This window comes from Moschus berezovskii, chromosome X, assembly GCF_049115385.1.
Source record: "Moschus berezovskii isolate FMDL1 chromosome X, NW_MosBer_1.0, whole genome shotgun sequence".
Classification (NCBI taxonomy): domain Eukaryota; kingdom Metazoa; phylum Chordata; class Mammalia; order Artiodactyla; family Moschidae; genus Moschus; species Moschus berezovskii.
In genome coordinates, this window is record NC_142488.1 from 101,673,263 (window position 1) to 101,699,225 (window position 25,963).

The 25,963-nt window shown below is 39.2% G+C and overlaps 1 long non-coding RNA gene and 1 pseudogene across 1 annotated transcript in view; one reads left to right on the forward strand and one right to left on the reverse strand.

Annotated features, from left to right (window-relative positions):
- The window catches only part of LOC148773412 (uncharacterized), a 207,201-nt gene that overhangs the window by 50,179 nt on the left and 131,059 nt on the right, over positions 1–25,963 (reverse strand). The gene's annotated exons all lie outside the window — the stretch shown is intronic.
- Positions 19,853–20,496, forward strand: LOC129534879 (GTP-binding nuclear protein Ran-like; annotated as a pseudogene).

The following is a 25,963-nucleotide window of genomic DNA, read 5'->3' on the forward strand; positions in this document are numbered from 1 at the left end:
TCTTTCACTTTCATCAAAAGGCCTTTGAGTTCCTCTTCACTTTCTGCCATAAGGGTGGTGTTATCTGCATATCTGAGGTTATTGATATTTCTCCCGGCAATCTTGATTCCAGCTTGTGCTTCTTCCAGACCAGCGTTCCTCATGATGAACTCTGCATATAAGTTAAATAAACAGGGTGACAATATACAACCTTGACGTACTCCTTTTCCTATTTGGAACCAGTCTGTTGTTCCATGTCCAGTTCTGACTGTTGCTTCCTGACCTGCATACAGGTTTCTCAAGAGGCAAGTCAGGTGGTCTGGAATTCCCATTTCTTTCAGAATTTTCCACAGTTTATTGTGATCCACACAGTCAAAGGCTTTGGCATAGTCAATGAAGCAGAAATAGATGTTTTTCTGGAACTCTCTTGCTTTGTCCATGATCCAGCAGATGTTGGCAATTTGATCTCTGGTTCCTCTGCCTTTTCTAAACCCTGCTTGAACATCTGGGAGTTCACGGTTCACATATTGCTGAAGCCTGGCTTGGAGAATTTTGAGCATGACTTTACTAGCGTGTGAGATGAGTGCAATTGTGCGGTAGTTTGAGCATTCTTTGGCATTCCCTTTCTTTGGGATTGGAATGAAGACTGACCTTTTCCAGTCCTGTGGCCACTGCTGAGTTTTCCAAATTTGCTGGCATATTGAGTGCAGCACTTTCACAGCATCATCTTTCAGGATTTGAAATAGCTCAATTGGAATTCCATCACCACCACTAGCTTTGTTCATAGTGATGCTCTCTAAGGCCCACTTGACTTCACATTCCAAGATGTCTGGTTCCAGGTTAGTGATCACGCCATTATGATTATCTTGGTCGTGAAGATCTTTTTTGTACAGTTCTTCTGTGTATTCTTGCCACCTCTTCTTAATATCTTCTGCTTCTGTTAGGTCCATACCATTTCTGTCCTTTATCGAGCCCATCTTTGTGTGAAATGGTCCCTTGATATCTCTAATTTTCTTGAAAAGATCTCTTGTTTTTCCTATTCTGTTGTTTTCCTCTATTTCTTTGCATTGATCACTGAGGAAGGCTTTCTTATCTCTCCTAGCTATTCTTTGGAATTCTGGAATTCCCCAGGTCGGTAGGTGCCCAGTATGCTACTGGAGATCAGTGGAGAAATAACTCCAGAAAGAATGAAGGAATGGAGCCAAAGCGAAACAAATACCCAGTTGTGGATGTGACTGTTGACAGAAGCAAAGTCCGATGCCATAAAGAGCAATATTGCATAGGAACCTGGAATGTTAGGTCCATGAATCAAGGCAAATTGGAAATGGTCAAACAGGAGATGACAAGAGTGAACGTCGACATTCTAGGAATCAGTGAATTAAAATGGACTGGAATGGGTGAATTTAACTCAGATGACCATTATATCTACTACTGTGGGCAGGAATCCCTTAGAAGAAATGGAGTGGCCATCATGGTCAACAAAAGAGTCTGAAATGCAGTACTTGGATGCAATCTTAAAAACGACAGAATGATTTCTGTTCGTTTCCAAGGCAAACCATTCAATATTACAGTAATCCAAGTCTATGCCCCAACCAGTAATGCTGAAGAAGCCGAAGTTGAACAGTTCTATGAAGACCTACAAGACCTTTTAGAACTAACACCCAAAAAAGATGTCCTTTTCATTATAGGGGACTGGAATGCAAAAGTAGGAAGTCAAGAAACACCTGGAGTAACAGGCAAATTTGGCCTTGGAACATGAAATGAAGCAGGGCAAAGGCTAATAGAGTTTTGCCAAGAGAACACACTGGTCATAGCAAACACCCTCTTCCAACAACACAAGAGAAGACTCTACACATGGACATCACCAGATGGTCAACACCGAAATCAGATTGATTATATTCGTTGCAGCCAAAGATGGAGAAGCTCTATACAGTTAGCAAAAACAAGACCAGGAGCTGACTGTGGCTCAGATCATGAACTCCTTATTGCCAAATTCAGACTGAAATTGAAGAAAGTAGGGAAAACCACTAGACCATTCAGATATGACCTAAATCAAATCCCTTATGATTATACAGTGGAAGTAAGAAATAGATTTAAGGGACTAGATCTGATAGATAGAGTGCCTGATGAACTCTGGACGGAGGTTCGTGACATTGTACAGGAGACAGGGACCAACGCCATCCCCATGGAAAAGAAACGCAAGAAAGCAAAATGGCTGTCTGAGGAGGCCTTACAAATAGCTGTGAAAAGAAGAGAAGCAAAAAGCAAAGGAGAAAAGGAAAGATATAAACATCTGAATGCATAGGATACCTACCGGCTCCCTAATCCTCAACTTTTCCGAGTGTAAGCGCCAGTCCTGGGAACAGAATGTGTCTTAGTCAGCTGGCTGCTATAACAAAATATGACTTTTCATTGTATCCTCACATAGTGGAGATCAGAGACTGGACGGAAACTCTCTTGTGTTTCTTCTAATAAGGTCACTCACTAATCCCATAAGGGCTCCATGCACATGATCTAATTATCTCTCAAAGGCCCCACTTCCAAAAAACCATCACACTGGAGGGTTAGGATTACAACACATGAATTTTGGGGGGACACAAACATTCAGTCCATAACAGAAGAGCTGCCAACTACTCCATCACCTCTCCTATCAGCCTCCAAAACAAAGCCCAGGAATACAGTGGTAAGTTTCACTGAAGTTCAGTACTCAACCCCCACTTCTGGACTCAGACTTACCAGCCATCATAGGTGGCTGCGCACACTATGTGCTTGGACTACACAGCTATATAAATCACTATTGTCAAAGGGAAAAAATTAAAATGACATTTCCTTTCATATATTTGTGTCTTTCATCATGGGATTCCTTCAGGCTCGAATATACTACCTTGCATTTTCTTTATCAAATCTCAACTCATTTTTTCAAGGCCTGGTCAGTGGCTACTCTTCTGTGAAGGCTTGCCTAGTGTCCTCAGGCAGAACTAGCTCAAATTTCCTCCATATTTTCAAGTCACTTTACTTAGCACTGAGAAGTCTGCCTAGTATGCACTTCATTCTGCTTTGTATTAAACATACTGACATGTTTGTCTCTTTGACTAGATTGTAAACAATTTGTGGTCTAGGAGCAGATGTTAGTTCACCTGTGTTCATGACATGGAATCCTTCTCTCCCTATGGATTTTGGTTCAAAGTGGTCCTCATCCCATGATATTATTTGTGGGAAAGGTAAATAGTCATTCTTTTTTTATTCACCACTGATAAAGTATGCATTGTAATGAAGTCACGAAGTCCTCCCAAGACATAATTCACTATGAGCCAGTATTATATTTGCTGTGCTTAGTTGCTCAGTCATGTCTGACTCTTTATGACCCCATGGACTGTAGCACTCCAGGCTCCTCTGTTCATGGGGATTCTCCAGGCAAGAATACTAGAGTGGTTTGCCATGCCCTCCTCTAGGGGATCTTCCCAACCCAGGAATCAAACCAAGGTCTCCTGCGTTGTAGGCAGATTCTTTCCCAGCTGAGCTACCAGAGAAACCCAGTATTATCTTGAACAAAAGACTTTCTTAAACTCTATTCCAAGAAATGTTTATATTGCAAGAACAGCAAACCCTCCTTAAGATGCACCCCTAAAATCCAACCTGCAGAAAGTATTATCGAAAGTCTCCAGTTACTCTTTGGAAAACATGAACTAACAACCAGTAAAATCTATGTGTATATTTATTATCTATTCCTTGACACTGTTCTTACTGTCTCCATAAAAGGAATTCTTTTTAATGTATGAAGCATAACTTTCGCCATCTTTACAGCCAGTTTTACAATCAATTTGTATTCATCAATGGCGCAGTGGGAAAGAAACTTCTGCCAATGCAGCATATGCAGGTTCTATCCCTGGTTTGGAAAAACCCCCTGGAGAAGGAAATGGCAATATACTTTAGTATTCTTTCCTGGAAAATCCCATGGACCAAGGAGCCTGGTGGGCTACAGTTGGTGGGTCTCAGAGAGTCAGACATGACTAAGTTACTGAGCATGAGCCTGGTGAAGTTAGATAAGTAGCTACATATTTCCAATACACAGTTGTTGGGAGGAGCACTATGCTGATCTGGCTGTTATTCTGGTCTTGTAGAATCCAAGGGAGGAACAATCTACTCAGTTATCAATTGGGTTTCATTCTTTCATTATTGCAGATACACCTGTGCAAATAGCAAACCTCTAAAATCAGCACTTTGGATCACAGTTTAGTCTACTTTCTGGGCCCAGTTGGGACTCCAGGAACATACATTTCAAAATGAATATCAGAGTATCCGCCTCTGCAGTCCTTTTGGCTGGATGGGGCAAGAAATTGGCCAAGGAGGTGCAATAATAAAAATGCTCAGTAGTCTCTCTACTTCTTCAGTCAGGCTCCCAGACAGACTTCTGAATCCCCAGAGTGATTCATACTCAGTGACACTGTGTTCTGAGAACTTCAATGTGGTAGGGTAGAAAGGGCTTCGCAGATGGCACTAGTGGTAAAGAACTCGCCTGCCATAAGAGATGTGGGTTCAATCCCTGGGTCGGGAAGATCCCCTGGAGGAGGGCATGGCAACTCACTCGAGTATTCTTACCTGGAGAATCCCCATGGACAGAGGAGCCTGGTGGGCTACAGTCCATGGGATCACAAAGAGTCAGACACAACTGAAGTGAGTTAGCATGAAGGCAGAGTAGAACTATCAGGGGATTTTAAATTTGCTAAATTTGAGCCTAATTCCTGAACTTGAGATAAATAAATTAAATTTATTGAAATATATCTGTTCCGTCGCTCAGTCGTGTCCGACTCTTTGCGACCCCATGGACTGTAGCCTACCAGGCTTCTCCATCCATGGGATTCTCCAGGCAAGAATACTGGAGTGGGTTACCGTTTCCTTCTCCAGGGGATCTTCCAGACCCAGGGATCGAACCCGGGTCTCCCACATTGGAGGCAGACGCTTTAACCTCTGAGCCACCAGGGAAGCCCATTGAAATATATACCATTTTTTAAATGGAAAATGGAGTTAATGCCTACCACATAGGATTGGGTAATGTATAACTGAGATGATGCAGGGCTGAACACACAGGAAACATTCATTTAATAGTAGCTTTAACCTATGAGTTGTCAAAAAAAGCTGCAGGGTAGGAGAAGGAAATGGCAACCCACTTCAGTATTCTTGCCTGGGAAATCCCATGGACAAAGAAGCCTGGCCAGCTATAGTGCATGGGATTGCAAAGAGTCAGACACGATTTAGCAACTTAACAACAAAAATGTATGATTAGCATATATTATTTATGTTATATTCACACTTAGAGCATATAGGCATATTCACACATATATTATCTGTAATTATATGGTATATAATATAAATTGTTATATATTTATATACACATCTATTTTAGATATAATAAATAATTCATATTTATATCATAAATGCATTATCTATAGTTAGTGTATATTATTTATGTTACATACTAATTCCATACATAGTATCTATAATTATATAGTATATAATTAATATATGTTACTTGTTATATATTAATGTTTATATTTAAACACATTGACATCATATTTATATTTCACTTATGTGTTATCTATAGTTAATGTATATTATTATGCTATATACTTAAATTTATGCTATTAATATATTCATATTCTTGCTGATACATCATATATAATTGTATATTATCTATAATTAATGTATATTATTTCTGTTGTATATTTGCACTTACAGTGTAATTATATTCATAGTCACATCTCTATTTTTCACATTTATATTAAATATACATTTACAAAAAAAAAAAAGCTGCAGGGTAACAGACAGTCCCTTCTATTGGGCATTTGGTATGTGCACAATATTTTTGGATTTTTGCATGTACTAACGACTCACTGGAAATGACTCTGATGCTGGGAAAGGTTGGGGGCGGGAGGAGAAGGGGACGACCGAAAATGAGATGGCTGGATGGCATCACCGACTCTGTGGACATGAGTTTGAGTGAACTCCGGGAGTTGGTGATGGACAGGGAGGCCTGGCGTGCTGTGATTCATGGGGTCGCGGAGAGTCGGACACGACTGAGCAACTGAACTGAACTGAACATCTCACATTTTTTTCATAGTAACTATGGAATTCTAACAGGACGCTATCAGGTTGACTTCCTCCCATAAAGTCCCACAATATTTGCTTATCCTCAGTCTGAAATCTGAAATTCCCTTTAGTTTCACTTATAGTTCATCTAAATTGCAAAGCCTCAAGGGCAGCTCAATGTTTATGCAGTATTGTAAAAGGTCCCAAAAGCTGGTTTTGATAAAGAAAAGAAAAATTGATGAAGACACTAGGCCTTAGCGGATGGCTAACACCAAAGGGTATGGATGAGTAAAGCCAGAAACAGGTACGCTCTTAATATAATAAGCTTGGTGTATACATCAAGACTCTTGGAGAAAAATACTAATACTTAACTATTGAATACTATGTACCAGGCATTGTTCTAAGCCCTTTACATGGAAGGTTTTATGTAATGCTTGCAATAACCCTCTGAGGCTGTTACCTTATTCTTCCCATTTTGCATATGAAAATACTGAGGGTCTAAGAAATTAAGTGGGCTTCCCAGGTGGTTCAGTGGTAAAGAATCCACCTGCCAATGCAGAAGAAGTAGGAATGATCCCTGAGTTGTGAAGATCCCCTGGAGAAGGGTTGGCAACCAACTCCAGGATTCTTGCCTGGAAAAATCCCATGGACAGAGGAGCCTGGTGGGCTACAAACAGTCCATGGGGTCACAAAGAGTCAGACATGACTGAGTGAATGAGCACTGAGCGCACAAGAAGCTGAGTAATTTTACAAGGTTACTTACTTGCAGAGCCAGGATTTGGATGCATTCTGGCTAGATCTTGAGTTGATCTATTATCTATGATTTTAAGCATCATATATGACAGCAGCTGACATTTGGTAAATGTTGATGGTAAAATCTATGAGATGTAGTTCTAAGCACTTCACATGAATTATCTCATAATAATCCTCCAACAACCCTTGGGAGTGTCATTGTTAACTCCATTTGACAGAATAAGAGATTGTGATTCAGAGAGTTAAATTACTTGCCCAAGGTCATGTAGCATATAAATGACAAATAAGCCAAGATTCCAACCAAGCACTTTGGTTCTGTGGCCTGCATTCTTTTTTTTTATTCAAGTATAGTTGCTTTACAATATTAGCTTCAATTGTACAACATAGTGATTCAATATTTTTATAGATTACAATCCATTTAAAGTTATTAAAAAATATTGGCTGTTTTCCCTGAGCTGTACGTTATATCCTCGTATCTTATTTTATACCTAGCAGCTTGTACCTCTTAACCTTCTTTATCTTGCCCCTCCTCCCATCGCTGTCCCCATTGGTAACCACTTGTTTGTTCTCTATATCTGTCAGTCTGTTTCTGTTTTGTTATATTCATTTGTTTCTTTTATTATTTAGATTTGTGTCTCGCATGCTTAACAGGCTATGTTATACTCCCTCTCCAGGTAAAACAGGTATTACTCACCCCATCTAACAGATAAGAAACAGGTGTCCTGTGGCTGCGGTCGCATAGCCCCTAAGCAGAAACAGATCCTAAAGCCAGGGTCTCAGAATCTTTGCTTTAACCAGGACATCTGACCACTTCCTGTAGAGACTATTCTACTGCTTGGGATTTACAGTTTGCAAGGCCTTTCACAGTTTTGCCTCTGTTAAATAGGCAGCTCAAAGGCAGTTTCTCAGGCTTTGGTTATTCCACAACAGCTTGGTGGATTAGTTGCTGTTCTTTTTTGGTGTTCTAAAACTGAGAATTCCTAAAGGGTTGATCTAAGAAGATTATAAAGAATAGCCCTAGAATGTTCTTTCCTAACACTCTGCCTCTCCATCTTCAGGCCTTACAGGAAATACATTGGCAATTATCACAGGAAAACCAATCATTCGGCCAGCACTACCTAACAAATTGCTTTGAAACTATTTTAGAAGTGACAGATGAGTGCCAGGTCCTGGAAGGCACATGTTCTTGCATCCTTAATTGCTGCCTGACCAAAAAGCATAAGGCAAATAATATTGAGAATCTTATCTCCAAAGTACACTACTTCTGATGGCAGAAGAAGCTGTATATTTACCTATTAAACAGGCCTACTGAAACCTTGTTTGCTCAATATTAATTAAGAGATGCTAATATAATCCAGCATCTGTGAATGAGGCAAGAAGACATCTGTAGATGATCAGGACAAGTATTTCATATTTTTATAAACTTTTAATAGCTTAAGTAGCTCAAAGTACTTTTATAAACACTGAAATTCAACCATTTAATGCCTCTAGGATATGAGAAAAAGATTAATGTTTAGGTCTTCCTATTTGGAATAAAAATATTGAGGTGAAAAGCTATTAAACAAGACAGGTTTTTGGATTCTTAATTTGCTGCTACATCCTTAAGCTAATGGCTCTACATAGCAGTACTCATTCTAGGCAAAAACATAACCATGATATTTGGTTTTGGGTCTTTCTGCATTTTCCTTTATCCACTCAGCAATCTTCATGTCCTTTCTGTGATTCTCTCTTCCCTCACTCAAATGGCCTAATGCTAAAATATTTTTATTATGGTTTCTAAAGTAGACCAGAGCCATACTTGCTCTCCACATTCCCCCTTGAAAAATTACCCAAGTCCCATTCCAACAGGACTTTCTACAAAGTGTAATTTATAAAAGCAACCAGATGACTTCAAAATCCCAGTTCTGGGAAAGTACGTGGCACAAACAACAATGCTAGTAGGTAAGACTAGATGCAGGAAGATAAATGAGTGAGGTAAACAACTGTCCCAGTTTGCCCATTGTTGAATTTCCTGGGACATGGGACTTCAGTGCTAAGCCCAGAAAAGTTCCAGGTGAACTGAAACAAGTCTTAACCCAAGGCATATTGTTTATAGTAAGCAAACAAAAAAAGAGAACAAATGTTCATCTGTAGAGTAATGGTTGAGTAAATTAAGGGATGTCATTTTGTAGAGTATTACCTAGTTATTGAAAAGAATGATGCAAATCTCATGTATTGAATAGAAAATGTTACTACAAAGAATTTTTAAATTCAAAATCAAAGTATACAATAAAATGTTCGTGGTAAAATGGTAAAAATACCATTTTTGTTAAAGTTTTTTTTTAAAAAACGGCAATGAAAGTAGAAAAGTGACATGATCAGATTTGCCTATTAGACCTAATCCTAAACATGAAAATAACTTGGCATTTAAAAATCCAATTTTGTATTAGATAACACAGGGATGATCCACACATTTGGAAAGATCATTAGAGCAGTTATTAATAGTTATTATTCCTCAGGCTTATGAATTTTGAAAAATATATCCTGCTGCTGCTGCTAAGTCACTTCAGTCGTTCTGACTCTGTGCGACCCCATAGACGGTAGCCCACCAGGCTCTGCCGTCTCTGGGATTCTCCAGGCAAGAACACTGGAGTGGGTTGCCATTTCCTTCTCCAATAAATGTATCCTAAATACATGAAAAAAAAAAAAATAGAGCAATCTAGAATAACTTGGGATTCCCTCGTGGATCAGTTGGTAAATAATCTGCCTACAATGCAGGAGACTTGTGTTCAGTTCCTGGGTTGGGAAGATCTCCTGGAGAAGGAAATGGCAATCTACTCCAGTATTCTTGCCTGAGAAATTCCATGGACAGAGGAACCTGGTGGGCTACAGTCCATGGGTGTCACAAGACTTAGACACAATTGAGTGACTAAACCACCACCAGAATAAGTTAGAATCACAGTGTCATACCAGAAAAGATGAATGCTCAAACAAAATGAATAGAAAAACCAAAGAATATTAGAATGAAAGCAAAGAGGCATTATTCTCAATTTTTAAGTTAAGTGGCCTAAAAAAAAAAGCCAAATGCAATTGCTAGTGATGAAAGTAGAGAGAAGGAGTGAAAACTTGTAAGATAATGCTTAGCTAGGAAATAAACATGTTTAATAAAGTTTAGAGCTATTTGAGTTTCATGGTAGTGCAGATCTTTGATATGAAGAGATTCACTATATGACATATATGAAAATAAATAAAAGTGGTCAGAAAACTGTTTTAGTGAGTAGATATAGTCACTGTAAAAATTGTGTTTTGTGAGTGAAATATGTTATAGAGGTATGCAAGACTTTGGGGAGTTGTCAGTGTCTCAGGACTTCTTTCTTTTATATGTCAAAGGTCATCTATATACAGAAAGAAATAAGAATATAAAAATTAAATATAGTACACCAAATGGGTAATGATTTTTATTGATTAATATGAATACAAAATATTTTAACTTTTTCTTAATACTCTTCTGTTTTCCAACTGTATCTACAAATGAAATGTAGTCCTTTTATAATCAGAAACAAAAAAAAATACATTAGTTATTAGCTTCTATGCATCACTGGGGGCCTTTCCTCATAGCTCAGTTGGTAAAGAATCTGGCTACAGTTCAGGAGACTGGGGTTCGATTCCTGGGGAGGGAAGATCCCCTGGAGAGGAAATGGCAACCCACTCCAGTATTCTTGCCTGGAGAATCCCATTGACAGAGGAACCTGGCAGGTTATAGTCCATGGGGTCGCAAGAGTCAGACACGACCTAGCAACTAAATCACCATCCATCACTGGAAAAGGATTTCCATCATGCGAAAAAGGATTGTGTCAATGCAATGTTGGTGAGAGTGTAATGTAGAGGAACAGAATTTGCCACCCTAAAATGTCTCTTCAGGCTATAGATTATTTCAAGCTGAAAACAAGCAGGGTCCAAAAGAATCAGGAAGAACCTTAGACCTTCCTCCTAACTGCCTAAAGAATGTGAAAAAAAACAATTCCAAGAAGTGAGATATTATTAATACCATAGATAACTACAGTAAAACTACGTGGGCTAGACAGGGAGGAACCTAGGAAAGTCTGTTAAAATTCCTCTCTGGGTCTCATTGTTTTTGTTTTTGTTGTTGTTGTTGTCCAGTCGACTCTTTGTGACCATTGTTTCTGTGATGGAGTAGCCATCATAGTCAACAAGAGTCCAAAATGCAGTACTTGGATGCAATCTCAAAAATGACAGAATGATCTCTGCTTGTTTTCAAGGCAAACCATTCAATATCACTGTAATCCAAATCTATGCCCCGACCAATAATGCTGAAGAAGTTGAAGTTGAAAGGTTCTATGAAGACCTGCAAGACCTTCTAGAACTAACACTCAAAAAAGATGTCCTTTTCATTATAGGGAACTGGAATGCAAAAGTAGGAAGTCAAGAAATACCCAGAGTAACAGGCAAATTTGACCTTGGAGTACAGAATGAAGCAGGGTGAAGGCTAATAGAGTTTTGCCAAGAGAACACAATGGTCATTGTTTCTCTAGGACCCAGCAAACATTTGTTTACCAAACATTTGCTTTTTAATTTCCATGTCAATTGCCTTACTCCCCCTTGAAGCCTTAAACCACTGCCCCCAACATCCTCTTTTGTTTTCAGCTGAAAATGGTATAAAGGTGAGGGTTTCAGCCTTTATGGCAAGTTACTCAGTTCACCTGAGTCTCTTCCATGTATACATGTTATTAAACTTTTGTTCAATTTTCTCCTGTTGATTTGTCTCATGTCAATTTCATTCCTAGACCAGCCAGAAGAACCTTGAAATGTAGAGGACATTTTCTTTCCTTCTTGACAGTAAATAGGTGACCCCTTTTTAGAAGGCAATTAGCTGTATCAATAAAATGTTTTAGCTTTAAAATCTTCAACCAGCAATTTCACTTTTCTGTGTGGATATCTGTATATATAAGGACAATTATCGCAGTGTTATAATAGCAGAACTTTGAACAAACCAGTATTCATCAATGGGTTATTGGTTAAATAATGTAAGCTATGTATCATTGGAAGGACTGATGCTGAAGCTGAAACTCTACTTTGGACACCTGATGTAGAGAGCAAATTCATTAGAAAAGACCCTGATGCTGGGAAGATTGAGGGCAAAAGAAGGGAACGACAGAGAATGAAATAGTTGGAGTCCATCACCACTCATCACCAACTCAATGGACTTGAGTTTGAGCAAACTCTGGGAGATGGTGAAGGACAGAGAAGTCTGGCATGCTTCAGTCCATGGGGTCACAGAGCCAGACACAATTTAGCGACTGAACAACAACATACTAAATAATAAAGGAAAGACAATTAAAAGAACAAGTAAATAATGACATGGAAGGCTGTCCATAGTATTTGGTTGAATGAAAACAAATTGCAGAATAATGTATTTGTAACCTTATTCCTTATATGTGTACATGTACACAAACATACACAAACATATTTGCATGAGCATAGAAAAAGTCTTGCCTGGAGAATCCCAGGGACGGAGGAGCCTGGTGGGCTGCCGTCTATGGGTTGCACAGAGTCGGAAGTGACTGAAATGACTTAGCAGCAGGAGCAGAAAAAGTTTAGAGATATAGAAATGAAACTGTTCTGTTAAAACAGTGGTTACTTCTGTAAAGGTTAGGGGAAGGGGGGAGAGAGGCTTTCACTTTATATATTTATATATTGCTTAAGATTTTCTTTTTTAGTCATAAACATGTAAAATCTTGTTAAAAAAAGGGTTGTATCCTGAAAAAGAAATCATTACACATGCACATACAGACACACACACACAAACACAAACAATCAGATAATCTCTTTCCCATTAAAGTGTTAGAAGTCGATTGGAACCTTAAAATCTGACCTGAGGAATCAGATGCAATTTAGCTGAGCGTCTCCAGAGATGCAAAATCCTACCACTAAGGAATGAATGACTGAGTGAATGGCATTTTAGATTTCGCACAGTAGAAAAGAGAGGTGAATAGTTTTGGGTGAACTGAGGGCAGAGGGTGTTCCTAGTGTTTCCACATTATATCACTACCCATGAAAGACAACTAACATATTCTCTCAAAGGGTTTAGGGAATCATAGGCTATATTATATAATTTATCTTCAGGGCTAGTTCCAGGAAACCACTCTAAAGTCTTATGTACTGATTCCAGCCAGGTCTATAAAGGACTTCCAGGATGACCAGTAAAGTCTAATAACATGGCTAAATTTTCCAATGAATTGAACCTAAATATTTGAATAGATAGCCCTATAACAACATGGTTTTCAACATGTACATTCTTCATGGAACATTATGCTATGAGTTCCTATTGATTAAATTTAACCTAGACAAAACTTATCAGCCCACCACCTTCACTCTCTTCTACCAAAGAGAAAATAGAAAAAAAAAAGATGGCTTTAATTTGTTCAGACATCTTGGTTTTGTTGAAATGATTTTAAATCCTTTGTTTCTAAATCGATACTATCCCCCTAGTAATTAAACTATGGCAATAAATAAGGATGAAGCCTTTTATATTACTTGACAATGACAGGGTCAGGCTCTCAGTCTCAAATTCATCAGCTTGAGATGAGAAGCAGCAGCACGACGGGGGAAACCCATCTGTCTTTATTAAGACTTGGCACCAATAGAGAAAAGCTCATTTAGTAAATGGCAGTTCCCATTCTGCAAAGCGACAGAAAATTTACTGCACTGTCAGCAGGAAAAAAATAATCCACTCAGAGAAACTTGTTATATTCAGTTCAGTTGCTCAGTTGTGTCCAACTCTTTGTGACCCCATGGACTGCAGCATGCCAGGCTTCCCTGTCCATCACCAACTCCCAGAGTTTACTCAAACTCATGTCCATTGAGTCAGTGATGGCATTCAACCATCTCATCCTCTGTCGTCCCCTTCTCCTCCCACCTTCAGTCTTTCCCAGCATCCGGGTCTTTTCCAATGAAGCAGTTATTTGCATCAGGTGGCCAAAGTATTGGCGTTTCAGCCTCAGCATCAGTCCTTCCAATGAACACCCAGGACTGATCTCCTTTAGAATGAACTTGTTGGATCTCCTTGCAGTCCAAGGGACTCTCATGAGTCTTCTCCAACACCACAGTTCAGAAGCATCAATTTCTTCGGCGCTCAGCTTTCTTCATAGTCCAACTCTCACATCCATACATGACTACTAGAAAAACCATAGCTTTGACTAGGCAGACCTTTGTTGGCAAAGTAATGTCTCTGCTTTTGAATATGCTGTCTAGGTTGGTCGTAACGTGTCTTCCAAGGAGCAAGCGTCTTTTAACTTCATGGCTGCAGTCACCATCTGCAGTGATTTTGGAGCCCAAGAAAATAAAGTTTCTCACTGTTTTCATTGTTTCCCTATCTATTTGCCATGAAGTGATGGGACCAGATGCCATGATCTTAGTTTTCTGAATGTTGAGTTTTAAGCCAACTTTTTCAGTCTCCTCTTTCACTTTCATCAAGAGGCTCTTTAGTTCTTCTTCGCTTTCTGCCATAAGGGTGGTGTCATCTGCATATCTGAGGTTACTGATATTTCTTCCAGCAATCTTGATTCCAGCTTGTGCTTCATCCAGTCCAGCATTTCTCATGATGTACTCTGCATATAAGTTAAATAAGCAGGGTGACAATATACAACCTTGACATATTCCTTTCCTGATTTGGAACCAGTCTGTTGTTATATTAGGGAGATTTAAAGAGAAAGCATTTTAGTGATATTACAGAGGATAAAAATTTCTACCTAATAATACATAGCAAAGTAGAAAAAATGAGTAAATAAAAAGTTAGGTCATTGTTCATATTGCCTTTCCCTTCCCTAACACCCTTACCTTCTAGAACTATTCCTATCTTTTCCATTATTTATGGCCAGAAATAAACCCCAGACCTACCCAAAGCCCTCCCTAATTTCAATTCAAACTGATTTCATCTTCCTGCCACCAGATTCTTCTAATGGGCATAATTTATTTTTTTAAAATTTATTTTATTGGAGGCAAATTACCTTACATTAATATATTGGTTGGTTTTGTCACACATTGACATGAATCCGCCCCGGGTGTACATGTGCTCTCCCTCCCGAACCCCCCTCCCACCTCCCTCCACCCCATATCCTCCCTCCATGTCATCCCCGTGCACCAGCCCCAAGCATCCTGTATCATGCGTCAAACCTGGACTGGTCACTTATGATAATATACATGCTACAATGCCGTTCTCCCCAATCATCCCACCTTCACCCTCTCCCACAGAGTCTCAAAGACTGCTCTATATGCCTATGTCTCTTTTGCAGTCTCGTATACAGGGTTCAGGTTACCATCTTTCTAAATTCCATATATATGCGTTAGTATACTGTATTGATGTTTTTCTTTCTGGCTTACTTCACTCTGTATAATTGGCTCCAATTTCATCCACCTCATTAAAACTGATTCAAATGCATTCTTTTTGATGGCTGAAAAATACTCCATTGTGTATATGTACCAAAGCTTTCTTATCCATTCATCTGTAGATGGACATCTAGGTTGCTTCCATGTCCTGGCTATTATAAACAGTGATAATTTAGCACAGTAAATTTACTATGTATTTTCATCCTCTAATTATTCAAGTACTGGTTTGCTCTGCCCAACTAGGTTTCAAGTTCCTTGTGGAATGTTTAAGACACCTTAGCACTTGGCAGGGTGCTAGGCAAATAATAAGTGTTCAACAAATGCTTGATAATGAAATTTTTTCTGCTCTAAATCTCATTATCCATGGTGACCATCTTCATTGGACAAGAAACTGAAAAATAAACCCAATAGCTCAATTTCTTAAATAATTCAAAAGTATTTATCAAAGTAATACACACTCAAGGTTAAAACAGAATACAGGAGGGCTTACAGTGCAAAGCAACAGACATCTGTTCCATCACACCACATCTCATATTTATGTATCCCCCCAGGACAGCCCCCTCTACTTGTTTAGCTGTTTCTTCTTGTAGTTACCTCCTATAATTCTAAAAGATACATGCACCCCAATGTTCACTGCAGTACTGTTCACAGCCAAGTCATGGAAACAATCTAAATGTCCATTGACAGAGGAATGAATAAAGAAGATGTAGTATACATTTACAGTGGAATATTACTCAGCCATAAAAAGAATGAATTAATGCCATTTGAAGGAACATGGATGGGCCTAGAGATTATCATACTAAGTGAAGTAAACCAGACAGAGAAAAACAAGTATCATATAATATTGCTTATATGTGAAATCTAAAAAAAAAAGATACAAATGAATGTATATACAAAACAGAAATAGACCCAAAGACATAGAAAACAGACTCATGGTTACCAAAGGGGAAAGGGGTGGGGGCAGGATAATATTAGGAGGTTAACATATACACACTACTATATATAAAGTAGATAACCGATAAGGACCTACTGTATAGCACAGGGAACTAAACTCAGTATTTTGTAATAACTTATATGGGAAAAGAGGCTTCCCTCATAGCTCTGTCGGTAAGAATCTGCCTGCAATGCAGGAGACCCTGGTTTGATTCCTGGGTCAGGAAGATCCCCTGGAGAAGGAAATGGCAACCAGTATTCTTGCCTGGAGAATCCCATGGACAGAGGGGCCTGGCAGGCTACAGTCCATGAACTTGCAAGAGTTGGATACGACTTAGTGACTAAACAACCAACCATATGGGAAAAAGATCTGAAAAAGAATATATATATATAATTGAGTCACTGCTATACACCTGAAAGTAACATGACATGGTAAATCAACTATAATTCAAATAAAGAACACCAAGGTCAATATCATTCTCATTTCTTTGTAGGTTACTATTTTCTCTCTGGAAGCTTTGAGGATATCTTTATACTTTTTACTCTGTTATTTCATAAGAATATACTGTGAAAATTTCTTTGATAATCTACTTTGTTCTCTCTTGAATTAGTCAAATGTTGAATCTCCCTAATTTTCCTTCTGTATATCATGTTATTTTCTAGTTTATTTTCCTTCTTTTAGTCTTTCTGTGCTTTTTTTAATATTTCCTCAACTCTTCCAACTTCCCTTGAATTACATCTCAATAATCATAATTTTTAAATCTAATTTTTTTATTTGACCTCTTATTACTTATTTTCAGATATCCTATTCATGTTATATAAATACAATGTTTTCTTGAATCTCTCTGAGTATACTAATTAGGGTGTTTTGCCTCTCTTCTTGTTTTTTCCTCTCTCAAGAGCCCTTGATTTTTTTTTTTCTATCTAAATATCATTCTTTCATGTTGCAAGTTTTCCTTAAATATTTGGTGATCATTGATTCTTTTGTTCACATGGAAGAATGAGACAGTAAAAACAAAGTGTTGGGGAACTTCATATACGTGAATAGGGAGCTAGTCATTTTGTTGTTGGATTTTCTAAATGCAAAAAAATGTGGAGGCCTTTTCTCTTGGACCTCTCAATCTCTTTAAGGAATAACACCATCAATTTTTGGAGCTTATGGAGGATATTTCTGACTACAAGGTATTCTGTCTACCAGACTCGGGGTGGGGGTGGGGAGGGGGTAATGGAGGAATCATTAAAAATGACTTATAAAAAAATCTATAATAATTTATCCCTTTCCCCACCCTTATGCCTTACATCTCACTCATTCTTTTTTTCAAATGTAGCATTTATGCAGAGAAGGGTGACTTTCTCTTTCACTGTATCACCCCTCTGCAAGTATTGTAAACTGTAGCTTCTTCTATACCACTTTGTCAGTTCCTATGTATGGATGTGAGAGTTGGACTGTGAAGAAAGCTGATCGCCGAAGAATCGATGCTTTTGAACTGTGGTGTTGGAGAAGACTCTTGAGAGTCCCTTATACTGCAAGGAGATCCAACCAGTCCATTCTAAAGGAGATCAATCCTGGATGTTCATTGGAGGGACTGATGCTAAAGCTGAAACTCCAATACTTTGGCCACCTCATGCGACGAGTTGACTCACTGGAAAAGACTCTGATGCTGGGAAAGGTTGGGGGCGGGAGGAGAAGGGGACGACAGAGAATGAGATGGCTGGATGGCATCACTGACTCTGTGGACATGAGTTTGAGTGTACTCCGGGAGTTGGTGATGGACAGGGAGGCCTGGCGTGCTGTGATTCATGGGGTCGCGGAGAGTCGGACACGACTGAGCGACTGAACTGAACTGACTGACTGACACCTCCATCTGCTTTCCAGCTTTTATCCAAGTTTCATCCACTAATGGCTCCTTTTCCATTCTCTTCATCATCATAAATTTATATCTTTTGCATTCTTTTGCTATCTTGAGATGAAGATGTAATATATGTATGTAATCAATCTGCTGTCTTTAACTTACTGAATTGCATAAACCTGTTTTTTGTTTTGTTTCTTTTTGGCCATGTCGTACAGCTTGCAGGATCTTAGGTCCCCATCCAGGGATTGAACCTGGACTCTTGGCAGTGAAAGTGCCAAGTTCTGACCACTGAAACACCAGGGAACTCCCTATAAACCTGTTTTGATTTAAGTTTGAGCTCTTGCTTTGCTATTTACTTCATTTCTTCTGGAAGTATCATACATATTGCTGTGATGACATTCAGTTGATTTCGTAATAAAAGCCCATTTTAAAGGATACTGAAACATTAGAACAGTGAACTTCAATATAGTCCCTTCCTAAGCAGAATTTTATTTTTCAGCTTTGTTAAGGTGTAAATAACATATACCTTTCATGTATCACAGGCTTGGCATGGTAAAGGGGCTTTAGTAACTCAAAGAAGCTATGCCATGCAGGGCCACCCATGATGTGCCAATGGGTCATAGTGAAGAGTTCTGAGGAGGCTTTACCAATAACTGATGAAAGAAGAGAAGTGAAAGGCAAGGGAGAAAAGTAAAGATATACCCAACTGAATGCAGAGTTCCAAAGGATAGCAATGAGATATAAGAAGGCCTTCTTACGTGAACAATGCAAAGACATAGAGGAAATTAATAAAATGGGAAAGACTAGAGATCTTTTCAAGAAAACCAGAGATATCAAGGGAATATTTCATGTAAGGATGGGTACAATAAAGGACAGAAATTGTGAGGACCAAACAGAAGCAGAAAAGATTAAGAAGTTTCAAGAATACACAGAAGAACTATACAAAAAAGGTCTTAATGACTTGGATAACCATGATGTTGTGGTCACTCACATGGAGCCAGATATCCTGGAAACTGAGGTCAAGTGGGTCTTAGGAAGCATTACTAAGGACAAAGCTAGTGGAGGTGATGGAATTCCAGTTGAGCTATTTCAAATCCTAAAAGATGATGCTGTGAAAGTGCTGCACTCAATATGTCAGCAAATTTGGAAAACTCAGCAGTGGCCACAGGACTGGAAAAGGTCAGTCTTCATTCCAATCTCAAAGAAGGGCAATGCCAAAGAATGCTCAAACTACTGTACAATCGTGCTCGTTTCACATGACAGCAAAGTAGTGCTCAAAATCCTTCAAACTAGTCTTCAATAGTTATGTGAACCAAGAACTTGCAGATGTACAAGCTGGATTTAGAAGAGGCAGAGGAACCAGAGACCAAATTGCCAACATTTGTTGGATCTTGGCTAAAGTAAGGGAATTCCAGAAAAACATCTACTTCTGCTTCATTGACAATGCTAAAGCCTTTATGTGAATCACAACAAACTGTGGAAAATTCTTAAAGAGATGGGAGTACCAAACCCCTTACCTTTCTCCTGAGAAAATTGTATGTGGGTCAAGACATAACAGAACTGGACATGGAACCACTGGTTCAAAATTGGGAAAGGAGTACGACAAGGCTGTATATTGCCACTCTGCTTATTTAACTTATATGCAGAGTACATCATGGGAAAAGCAAGACTGGATGAATCACAAGCAGAAATCAAGATTCCTGGGAGAAATATCGACAAGCTCAGATATGAAGATGATACCACTCTCATGGCAGGAAGTGAAGAGGAACTAAAGAGCCTCTTGATGAAAGTGAAAAAGGAGAGTGAAAAAGCTGGCTTAGCAGTCAGACAAGTGTGGAGAGACTTCTGGAAGCAACATTGCAATGGCTGGCTAAGGAGAACTCCAAGTTCAGTTCAAACTTGTTTTGGTTGGTGATGGTGTTACTGGAAAAACTACATTCATGAAACGTCATCTGACTGGTGAATTAGAGAAGAATGTAGCTACCTTGGGTGTTGAGGTCCATCCTCTTGTGTTCCATACCAACAGAGGACTGATTAAGTTCAATGCATGGGATACAGCTGGTCAGGAGAAATTTGGTGGACTGAGAGATGGCTATTATATACAAGCTCAGTGTGCCATTATGCTTGCTGTAACACTGAGGGTTACTTACAAGAATGTGCCTAACTGGCATAGAGATCTGGTACAAGTGTGTGAGAACATCCTGATTGTGTTGTGTGGCAACAAAGTGGATATTAAGGACAGAAAGGTTAAGGCAAAGTCAATTGTCTTCCACCGAAAGAAGAATCTTCAGTACTATGACATTTCTGCCAAAAGTAACTACAGCTTTGAAAAGCCCTTCCTCTGGCTTGCTAGAAAACTGATCGGAGACCCTTACCTGGAGTTTGTCACCATGCCTGCTCCTGCCCTGCCAAAGTGGTCATGGACCCAGCCTTGGCAGCACAGTACAAGCACGATTTAGAGGTTGCTCAGACAACTACTCTCCCGGATGAAGATGATGACCTGTGAGAAAGTGAAGCTGGGGCCCAGCATCAGAAATCTAGTTTTATACACAACTGTTCTGTGATGTCAGTGGTGTAGTGTGTTTGTTAATTTATTACATAGCTAAACAGATGCTTAATCTTTGGATGCTGAAGGAGATGGATGGGCTTTGGAGTGAAAGTGGCAGTTTGAAAAAAAATACCTTCATTTTTTTGGACATGCATATTTAGGTGTTTTGGAACACAGTTGTTTGCTCCTTGAATTTCAAATATAAGACTGCTACAGTCACATGACAATATTGAGAGGTGGAATCTTGATTGTTACTGTCATTCCCATTCTTTTTCGTTTAGAATCAGAATAAAATTGTATTTCAAATACCTAAAAAAAAAAAAGCTGGCTTAAAACTCAACATTCAAAAAATTAAGACCATAACATCCAGTCCCATCTCTTCATGGCAAATAGATGGGTAAAAAGTGGAAGCAGGGACAGATTTTCTTTTCTTGGGCTTTTCTTGGACTGCAAGAAGAACAAAACACTCAATCCTAAAGGAAATCAACCCTGAATGTTCATTGGAAGGACTGATGCTGATGCTCCAATACTTTGGCCACAATGCAAAGAGCCTACTCATTGGAAAAAACCCTGATGTTGGGAAAGATTGAGGGCAGGAGAAGGGGGGCAACAGAGGATGAGATAGTTAGATAGCAGCACCACTTGAGCAAACTCCAGGAGATAATAGAGGGTAGGGAAGCCCGGTGTGCTACAGTCCATGAGGCTGCAAAGAGTTAGACATGATTTAGCGACTGAACAACAACAAACTGATATATAACATGTGAAGTGTAAGGTGTACAATGTGAAATACGTGTGTGTGTTAGTCTGTCAGTTGTGTCCGACTCTTTGTGACTCCATGGACTGTAGCCTGCCAAACTCTTCTGTCCATGGAATTCTCCAGGCAAGAATACAGGAGCAGGTAGCAACTTTCTTCTCCAGGGGATCTTCCAGGGATAGAACCCAGGTCTCCTGCATTGTAGGCAGATTCTTTACCATCTGAGCCACTAGGGAAGCCCCAATGTGTGTGTGTGTGTGTGTGTGTGTGTATAAAAGCACCAATACATCATTCAAAAAACAAAGATCATGACATCTGCTCCTATCACTTCATGGCTAATAGATGGGGAAAACTGGAAACAGTCTCAGATTTCATTTTCTTGGGCTCCAAAATCAATGCAGATGTTGACTGCCACCATGAAAATAAAAGACACTTGCTCCTTAGAAGCAAAGCAATGACAAACCTAGACAGTGTGTTAAAAAGCAGAGACATTACTTTGCTGACAAAGGTCTGTATAGTAAAAACTTTGGTTTTTCCAGTAGTCATGTATGGCTGTGGGAGCTGGACCCTAAAGAAGGCTGAGCACTGAAGAATTGTTGCTTTCAAACTGTGGTTTTGGAGAAGACTCTTGAGAGTCCCTTGGACTGCAAGGAGATCAAACCAGTCAGTTCTAAAGGAAATCAACCCTGAAGCTGAAGCTCCAACACTTTGGCCATGATGCAAGGAGCCAATTCATTGGATAAGACCCTGATGCTGGGAAAGATTGAGGGAAAGAGGAGGAGTCAACAGAGGATGAGATGGTTGGATGGCATCACTGACTCCAAGGACATGAGTTTGAGCAAACTCAGGAAGATAGTGAATACAGGGGAGCCTGGCGTGCTGTAGTTCATGGGGTCACAAAGAGTTGGACATGACTTAGCAACTGAAAAACAACAGCCATATAAGTTTATAAATAAATATACATATATTTCATATATATATATATATGTTTAAGGTGTACCATAAGAGTATGATGTGAAATATACATGCATGGCAGACTTTAAGGTGAGCATTTCCAAGGGGTAGCTGCTACATGGCTAACCTAGCTTTCCAAACCATGCGGAAAATAAAAATCCACCAAATAATCAGTTGAAAACATTGACAGATTTAATTTGTACTGAGTAAACTCATTTGGCCAAGGTCATCAATGTGAGTGGTGAAGATAGGAGCAGTACTTGGACCAATCACCATATGTAGTCCAAGTCAGAGAGTACTACTATCTCATTATAAATCTATAACAAGAAGGTAAGAAATTAAATTATCACAGTGCTAGAGCTTAGCTACCAAGGCTGATGAGGCTGGGGGTGGGGGGATCCTTCTTGTAAAAAAAGAAATAAGCAAGCTCTGAATTTGAGTAGTGTGACCTAGGTTTTACTGGGTTAAAGGGTTATTTTTAAAAGGGAGAATTAGAATTCTAATCAATACACTCCAACATTATCAATTCACTTTCTTATTTTTAAGGTCTTGCAAGCCCTCTAGAATTTTGACATTTTTACCCCCAGGGGAATCAGAAGTGAGCCAGAAAGAGCTGCTGATTTGCAGAAAGTAAGAAGTGGATCTTAGATAGAAGCTTTAGATAGACAGCTTTAGTACCAGGGCAGAAGTATGATACAGTGGTTAGGAGCATAGATTTAGACTCAGGCACACCTGGGTTAAGATTTTAAGCTCCATCACTTACTAGTTGTGTGATCTTGAACAAAGTATTTAACCTCTGTAAAATTCAGTTTTCCCTTCTGTAGTTTTTAAAGTGAACTAAGCTCTGTCAAACTTTGGTGCCTCTGGATAGACAGCTCCCTCTGCCTTGAATACCATTCACCTCCTCTGCTGCTGCTGCTGCTAAGTCACGTCAGTCGTGTCTGACTCTGTGCGACCCCATAAACGGCAGCCCAGCAGGCTCCCCCGTCCCTGGGATTCTCCAGGCAAGAACACTGGAGTGGGTTGCCATTTCCTTCTCCGATGTGTGAAAGTGAAAAGTGAAAGTGAAGTCACTCAGTCATGTCTGACTTGTAGCGACCCCACGGACTGCAGCCTACCAGGCTCCTCCATCCATGGGATTTTCTAGGCAAGAGTACTGGAGTGGCTTGCCATTGCCTTCTCCTACCCACCTCCTCTAACCCTGACCAATTCTTACTCATCCTTCTGATCTCTAATCCATATTGCCCTTCTAGGAAGTCGCAGTTCCCAAGAGTTAGGTAATGCTCTCCTGTATCTCCTCCCCAAGGATCCTAAATACAACTTCAAACATAAGAAATGTATGATAATTGGTGGTTGTCAAAAATTTGTTTCTTCCACACATTAGGAGCCAGCAAACAAGGGCCTGTGGGCTAAATCTGACCTGTGACTTCTTTTTAGCTCCCAAAAATGGTTCTGCATTTTTATAGAATTAATTTAAAAAAAGAATATGCAACAGAGATCTTAAGTGTCCCTCAAACCCTAAAATGTTTACTATCTGGCCCTTTACAGAAAAAGGTCAGCATTTGCTGACCCCTGCCATAGATTATAAACAATGTGAGAGTAAGGACTATTTTTCATTTCGCAGTGTGTCCTGTTCTTAGCACAATGCCTCACACATAGGCACTCAGATATTCACTGAATGAAGGAATGAATTAACGTTTATAACCAGCATTTTTTAAAGTATAAATAATGATAGAATCAAAACACAACTTTATTTTGTCTCCCAATGACCAATAAAATATACTCCTTTGGTATAAAATTTCTCTGACCTTGGATGGAAACTTGGACAAGGCCTATGACTTTTCTGTTCATTCCTTTAAGAATAAACAGTTCTAAAATCACTCAAAATCACAAAACACGGCCTTGATTCAGTAGCCAGGACATATTCAGTCCAAGATATTAATCAAATTCTTTAAGTTTTACTCAGAAATAAGGTCTGCCCTCCCACCCCACACTGAGGCCTATAGGTGTTGGCCATCTGCCTTTGGAGAAGAAAGGGATGATAGCTTTTCTTCTTTCTCTCCCCACTTGCCAGCTCTGATTTGGACCCTCACCGAGGTGGAAGCAGGAAGAAGGACAAGAGGTAAAGGGATTGGTCATTTCTTCCTTGGTAGAAGAAATAGTTTCCCACTCTCTGGGTCTCTGGATCTTCTTTGGGTTCTTTAAATGTCCTCATGACTGAGGATCACTCAGTGATACTATTTGGGAGACCTGGGTTTATAATTTATATCCAGGTTGGTAGTTTACAGCTCTTTCCTCCACCCCTAGGAATCCAACAGTTATCGCCAGCCTTTATTTTTTTTTCTTTTGCTGGGGTCTCTACATTTATGTGATTCTATTGGACTGTGTCCAGTGTGAACCCACATTTGTTCTCCCTATCTCTAGCATGGCACCCTTTTGATTGATTCCCAGGAAATCCTCAGACATCCCTTGCCTGATAAATTCTTGGAATGCTGGCCAGTCCCAACACAGTCAATCCTATCCTCCTGCCAATGACCCCATTTGCTTTCTCGGAATGTGCAGCTCCAATTCTCTGCCTCTACTGCAGAGAACAAATGTCGAGCTCTCTGAGTGGTCTGGAGAAATCCCTCTCCCTACTGTTGAGGTGAAGGAGGTAATACCTCCACCACTCCAGCATTCCTGTAGAAGGTGGAGTGGAGTTTTAGCCTGCCAACAGATCTCTTCAGAGACGTGTTTTCACAAGTTTTCCCCCCATTCTCCTCCACAATGAGATTTCTTTTTATTTCTTGGACTCTGTTCTGGAACATTTCCTTTGTAAATTCTATATATCATGATCTGGCTTTGGAATTTCCCATCTATTGAAGGGCATCTATGTCTTTCTGAAAATTTAAATTTTAATATCATGTTACCTAAGCCTTTTTTTTTCCTAATTAGGTAGGAAACATTAGACTATCTCTAATGATATCTCCAGTTACATTCAAGTAACCTCATTCTTTTGACGTGTAAAAAATTGAGATGGCAACATTAACATTTATTGAGCATCTACCATGTAGTTTTAGAGATGTTTTCTCATCTAATACTCATGAAGAGAGTTTTTCCCTTCCTTCAAAATAATAAAACTAAGAAATTAATTGACTATCTCAAGGTAACCCAGAAAATATAGATTAAAGGTGAGGCTGAAATCTAGGTCTATCTGACTTCAAAATCCATTGTTGTTTCATTACAACATGATCTTCAAATTTTTTCACCAAATTATTCCAAATGGCAGAATAGAATGAACATATATCCCTGGAGAAGTCTGGCTAGCCCAATGAAGCACCACTGCAAGTGCAATATTTCTTTGAAGTCTCATGCTTGGTAAAAAAAAGTGTATACAACATTTGCATTTTATTCCACAATATGGTTTCATTGTCATATAAACTATCTTGAAAATTATCACTCAAATTGCCTATGTTCTTCCTATCTGAAATTTCAAATAAAATTGATCCTCTCAAAAAATGCATCATGTATGTTTACCCTGTAGTTTCATGAATCTTGAGCATACTACTCCAGTTTTCCATATTCCAGTTTTCATACTCCACAAGGTATTAGACTATGCTGGTGATTTCAAGGAGAGTCTCAACCCACTGTAACTGCTATAATGAGGGAAATGAAAAGATAAAAGATGTAAGACTTGTTAAAAAGAATTTGGGGAAAAGGAAAAAGTACCGCAGTAAT